Source organism: Phocoena sinus, chromosome 2 (genome assembly GCF_008692025.1).
Source record: "Phocoena sinus isolate mPhoSin1 chromosome 2, mPhoSin1.pri, whole genome shotgun sequence".
NCBI lineage: Eukaryota > Metazoa > Chordata > Mammalia > Artiodactyla > Phocoenidae > Phocoena > Phocoena sinus.
Window position 1 is genome coordinate 74251279 of NC_045764.1, and position 6319 is coordinate 74257597.

The 6319-nt window shown below is 41.9% G+C and overlaps 1 pseudogene; it reads right to left on the reverse strand.

Annotated features, from left to right (window-relative positions):
* Window positions 1–1568: 1568 nt before the first annotated feature.
* LOC116748795 lies at window positions 1569–2511 on the reverse strand (annotated as a pseudogene).
* Window positions 2512–6319: the final 3808 nt, after the last annotated feature.

Here is a 6319-nt window from a genome sequence, read left to right on the forward strand (position 1 = left end):
CTTATTTGATACCCCATTGGATTCTGGGGCTTTTAGTTCACCCTAGTTCTGAGAGTAGAGCTCATTTCCTCCAAATTTAGAGCCAAATTCCCCTTGTTTCCACTTCAACAGATTCCCTCTCCTTTCTAGGTGATTCAGCACACGAGTGAACCCATGGAATTGTTTCCTCCTTTGCCATAACTAGTATACCCTTGCTTTATCCATGCTTCTGACATCAGTAGCGGACTTTGGTTTGGGATGGCTGCAGACCAGGTGAGATTTCTTCAGTCATTACTTGCCTTGACCTGGTATGCTGACCAGGATCCATGGTCCATGAGGTATGATTATGTTGAGTATACAAGGACATAACATATGAGGAGTATCCATATACAAGGACGTAATATATGAGAAGCCTGACTTGCTTTGGGGCCCCAACTCCATAATCTTTGGGTCATCCTTGTCCAACCAGTTCTGGTAGCTTTGATTTGGAGCATTGAAGCTAGAGCCACGTGTTTGACAACATCCAAGCATGTCACCTACAAATCATTCAAGTCCGTCCCTGCCCTGTTAGTAGCAAAGATAGACAATTTCAACAGATTTCAGAGGCATATAAGTAAAGCGTTTCCTGGAAAAGCATGGTGAAATATGTTGATCTTTACCTGAGTTGGATCATTCACTTATAAGATAAAACTACTCAATTCCAGAAGGCTAAGCTGGAAGTGTTGATAGTTGTCAGTTCACATCTCTGCCCAGAGCTCTCCAAGATCAAACTTAAGTTAACCAAGTAATATCTAATGGGTAACTCCATTTTCAGGATAGAGACTTGATAAAAGGAAATCAATGTGAAAGAACAAAGATTTTTATTATTCTTACTGTCCATTAGTGCTAGTCATACATTTGGCACCAGCAAGCCATAAGAGGAGAAATTACCCTCCCTAGGTATGGACTTTTCGTAATGCAGTGAATAGTCATCTCTAAAAGAGAAAGTGGATGTTTCCCAAATAACTTTAGTCTCAAAATTTCTTTCTAGGATAGACTGATGGTCTCTTGATGTTGCCTTTGCTGGGGGACCAGGAATGATGTTTTGTGCTTGGAACTGTTTTGTCAAAGATAAAGGGAGGACTTGAAGGAGTGTATAGCTCTGTCCTGCCTGCCCAAAACTAAAAGATATTTCTGGGCACATATGTCAGGAAATATGACCTAGAGATGGAGTGCAATCATAAACATTTTTTTTTTAATTCAAACACCAGAAAAAATTTCTCTTATTCATTCCCATAACCACTTTTCAAACTAAAATTAATTTTTTTGTGTGTGTTGTAAAAAGTACCTCGATTGGTAAAGGAGCTGAAGTATTATCGAAACAGCTCAACCTAGGCTCAAATCTAACATAAAAGAAACCTCATGTTAAAGTATAATTTATCTCCATAATTAGTATTTCTAAATGACTTTTAAAGGCTTTTTTTTTTTTTTTCTGCAAAAAGCTTTATTGTTTCCATTTGGTCCATGGCTTGGGAGAGGGCTCCAGTGTGGTTAACAAACTGCCTACTGGCCACAGAGCGGGGCTTCAGGCAGAAGGCCTGACACCTCAAAGGCCACTGGGCTCCGGAGGCTCCTAGTCATGCTTGAGGGTGAGCCTTTCGAAGAGATACTCGCCCAGCCCAGCCTGGGGACCAGCAGCCTGTGGAGGTTGGTCAGGTGGTCACCCATCTTCTTTTTTTTTTTTGCGGTACGCGGGCCTCTCACTGTTGCGGCTTCTCCCGTTGCGGAGCACAGGCTGCGCACGCGCAGCGGCCATGGCTCACGGGCCCAGCCGCTCCGCGGCATGCGGGATCTTCCCAGACCAGGGCACGAGCTCGCGTTCCCCTGCATCAGCAGGCGGACTCTCAACCACTGCGCCACCAGAGAAGCCCCACCCATCTTCTTGATGAGTTTCACCTCCTCATCTAGGACGTGGCTCTCCAGGAAGTCGCAGAGGTGGGGGTCTGCACGGGCACAAGCCAGGGCATGCAGATCCAGAAGGGTCTGGTTCAGGTTCTTGTCCATGTTAATGGCGGCTTCCATAGCGTCCTGAGTTTTACCCCACTCATCTTGAGATGGCTTCTGCAAGTCCTGGAAGTGGGCGCGGCCGCCGCGTTGGTTTTGCATTTTCAAGAGACGCTCGGCGCTCTCGTGCTTCTCTTCGGCCAATTCGCGGAAAAAGTGGCCCACGCCCTCCAGAGCCACGTCGTCGCGGTCGAAATAGAAGCCCAGAGAGAGGTAGGTGTAGGAGGCCCGCAGATGCATGTTGACCAGGCGGTTGACGGTGGCCTCCACCTCGGTGGAATAATTCTGACGAATCTGGGAGCTCATGGTTGATCGGTAATAAGGAGTTCGGCTCAAAAAATGGTGTTGGCTGGTCCCGGTGACCGAGGATAGCTGAGCGGCTGACTCCGAAGGTTGGAGGGTGGTCGGAGGCTGGAGGAAAGGGCGACCCTGGGTCTGTTCCGTCCAAACACTGTTGAAGCAAGAGACAGATCTGGGGAACCGCCGAGCACAATCCTTTTAAAGGCTTTTTAATGCAATTAAAAATGTTTGATTGTCGTAATGTTGCTAATGTTTTGATGCCTTCCTAGTGTTGTCCTTGGTCCCTGCAACCCTGGCACATAATTTATTTCTCTTTTGAGTGAACCCTAAGCATTAGTGTCCATTAAGAATTTTTAAAACAAAGTCCACAGATTACTTGGAGCACTTTCAATAATATGTACTGATTATCATTAATAGCTCTTTTGTCCTAGACAAGGACATTGTTTTGTAACATCATTTTGTTTGGCGAGGCCCTATTCGGGCTGTGTTCCTGATCTGAATCCTGCACTGATTCTCTCCTTGACAGTGTGGAATAGAGCAAGCTCATGGGACAAGTCAGGACTGGGGCAAGCGGGGGACACAGGCCAGCACAAAGTGATAGGTTTTCTTTATGAAACAATTGTTAGCCATTCAAAAAAAAAAAAAAAAAAAAGCCTTCATGCTGGGCCTTGATTCTTATCTCATGTTCTTACGCTGCATATAAATTGCTGTTTTAACTACCAGCTCCTTACAATGAGGAAGTGAAAGAGAAGGACAGGAGGGAACAGGTGGACCCAGACGATCTCAACCTTATCACTGTGTTTGTTGGTTTTATGGCAGGAGGGGGGGGTCTAATCTTCCAGATTTTAGTCTGAAAGTTCTGCCCTTGCTCTCAAACGTTTATTTACCAGATTATCCGCCTCTGTAACAGCAGGTCTCTAATTAATGGGTATTGCCTGTCTTCACCCAAGGGGTAGCTCTCTGTTTATCCAGTGCAAAGTATCTGCAATTAGAAACATCTTTAAAAGGAAAGAGACACTCTGCTATGTGTCCCACGTGAATGGCCTTATTTAAGTCTTACTATAAACCTGGCACTGAGAATTTTATCCCCATTTTATGGATAAGGAAGCAGAGGTTCAAGAATGGTTAAGCCATTCTCCCAAGACCACGGCTTGAATAATGGACGTCTTATTTAATGCAGGCGTCTTGTGAGGAGGGAGAATAAATCTTGCAAAGGCCTTCGTATTTGGAGCCCTCCTTTTCTAGAAATGAAACGAAGAGTTAGTGTTGTGGGGCTTGTGTACCTGCATGTAACAAGCTGGTCCATTACAGAACAGGTTTTGTTAATTATCATTCAGCTCCTCTCCTCCCTACCACACACACTCACTTGAAATAGAGAAACACTGATCTATTTAAAAACAAAAAGAAGAAAAGAAAAACTGCACAGCATCTTATTTTAGGTATTTTTTTATTGAAGTATAGTTGATTTACAATGTTGTGTTAGTTTCAGTTGTATAGCAAAGTGGTTCGTATATATATATATATATATATATATATATATATATATATAAAACATATATATATATATATATATATAAACATATATATATATGTTCTTTTTCAGATTCTTTTCCCCCTATAGGTTATTACAAGATATTGAATATAGTTTCCTGTGCTATACAGTAGGTTTCTGTTGTTTATCTCTTTTATATATGGTAGTGTGTATCTGTTACTTCACATATTTTTTGTTGTGTTTGTTTTTCTTTTTTTTATTCTAACACAGAACTTATACATGTTGCATATATCTCTGTCTCAACGCTTGTTAACTCATTGTGAGAGAGGACAAGAGAAGGCACACAGGCTGAATATTAGCAAGGTCGCAAAAGGACATCTTTGTAGCTAGGCACTTGTCCAAAATGCAGGGCCTCTGGAAATGCCATTGTGGTAATTGGTATGTCTGGGGAGAAGGAAAGATGCCATTTCTTACCAAAAAAAAAAAGTTAAAATAAACTTGGTACCCACACAATTGCCTAGAAACCAAGAGACAGTAAGAAGTCCATCAAAGAAGTTAATTGGTCCAAGATTTGGCACTGATTGGAAAAATCAGATTCTATCCCTCAAGTGCTCTGCTCTTGCCATAACTGTAACTCTGAAACTGCTGATACCCTGACAGTGATAAATTTGTAGTATTTTCATGACATTTTCTTTGCTTTACTTTGAAGCATAGTCGGCTAAATAAGAGTCAGGGAATTTTGCTGTATTAGAGGTCCTAGTTTGGGGAGAGTCGTTGTGGAGATTTTTTCTTCTTCATTTTAAGGATATTAAATGGTCAATTTAAAATTGTTATCATAGTGTTAAGTTAGAAATTACTCTAAAGCATTACCTGGGGATGTTTCTCTCTCTCTCCATATATATATATATAAATAAAATGGGCTGGGTAAGATTATGAGTCTCACAACTTTAATCAAAAGGTACCATTTTTCTCTAGCCCAGATAATTTAAAAATATCACCCAAAAGAAGTGTATCTTTTACTTATACAACGTTTTGTGGATACTGCCTTCTTTCTTCTTTGGTTTTTAAAAGCAAAAAGAAAAAAGTTTCAGGGGGTTGCCCTTGATTGTGAGAGACGTTAGATTTTTTTCACACTGAGAAGTAGATCTGGCAGCCTGTTGCTTAGAGGAAGTTTGGTTTGTTAGCTTGAAAGCACTGCAAGGAGTCATTGATCAAGGCTCTAGAAGGGAAATCAAGAAAGCGTGTAGTTCAGCTATCTCATTCTACAGATGAGAAAACTAAGGCCCAGAGAAGTTAAGTGACTTTCCCAAAACATCCAGCAAGGTCACTTTTGGTTCACGGTTTGTGAGTGCTTTGCATTTAGAGAGTTGGTTCCACCCATCACTCTTCCACAACTCCACGAAGTCCCAGTCTCTGTGGTGTGCATGCCTCTTGCTCAGTGGTCTGTTTGTGAATCTCTGGGGAAGGATCTTGGTGTCACTTTCCAGGCATTGGGAAGTATATCAAAACCTTCACAACATCTGGACTTGGTTTGACACCCTTTGGTGGTGGTGATCCAAGTCCTTTGCCCACTTAGCTTACCTGCCCATGAGCAAGTATCTTCCCTTGACTTTAGAGAGTAGAGTCCAGGGGAGTTTGGGGTCTAGAACAGAGTACACTTGCTTTTAGAAACTCGGTTCTCTGTCTTATGCTCTCCTCCAGCAGATATGAATTTTGAAGTCAGAGCCCTTGGTCTGAAAATCAGAATCCCGGGCTATGAGTCAGTGTGAAACCCAAGAAATCATGAGCAGCTATGACTTAGCTTTCAGTAGAACATTCTAATTCACCTTTGTTAAAGTAAGACTGTGTGCATTGCCCACCTTTTGTTAAAGTTAATAATTAACATTTATATCACACTTCCCACTTTGTAAAGGTCTTTACACATCCTTATTTTGTATGGATTTTCACAACAGTCTTTTGAGTAGTATTATGATTATATACAATTGTAGAGACCTGGAAATTCAGGCCCAGAGAAGTGAAGTAAGTTGCCCAAGGTCTCTTAGCCTTGGGTAGGAAAGTGGATGGACTAAGAATGTAAGTTCAGGTCAACTTGACTCCAAATCCAGTTATCTTAAAAACTGCCTTTACATGGACATATATACACTACCAAACGTAAGGGAGATAGCTAGTGGGAAGCAGCCACATAGCACAGGGAGATCAGCTCGGTGCTTTGTGACCACCTGGAGGGGTGGGATAGGGAGGGTGGGAGGGAGGGAGACGCAAGAGGGAAGAGATATGGGGGCATATGTATATGTATAACTGATTCATTTTGTTATGAAGCAGAAACTAACACACCATTATAAAGCAATTACACTCCAATAAAGATGTGAAAAAAAAAAACTGCCTTTAAAAAGTTTATTCTTTTCCACTTCTGGGTAGAATTAGAGCTATTTGCCTCCTAAACACTCATCATAATTTATCTTTAGAAAACGCAGCTCTCCCGGAATGGTCGATTCAGGGTCACTG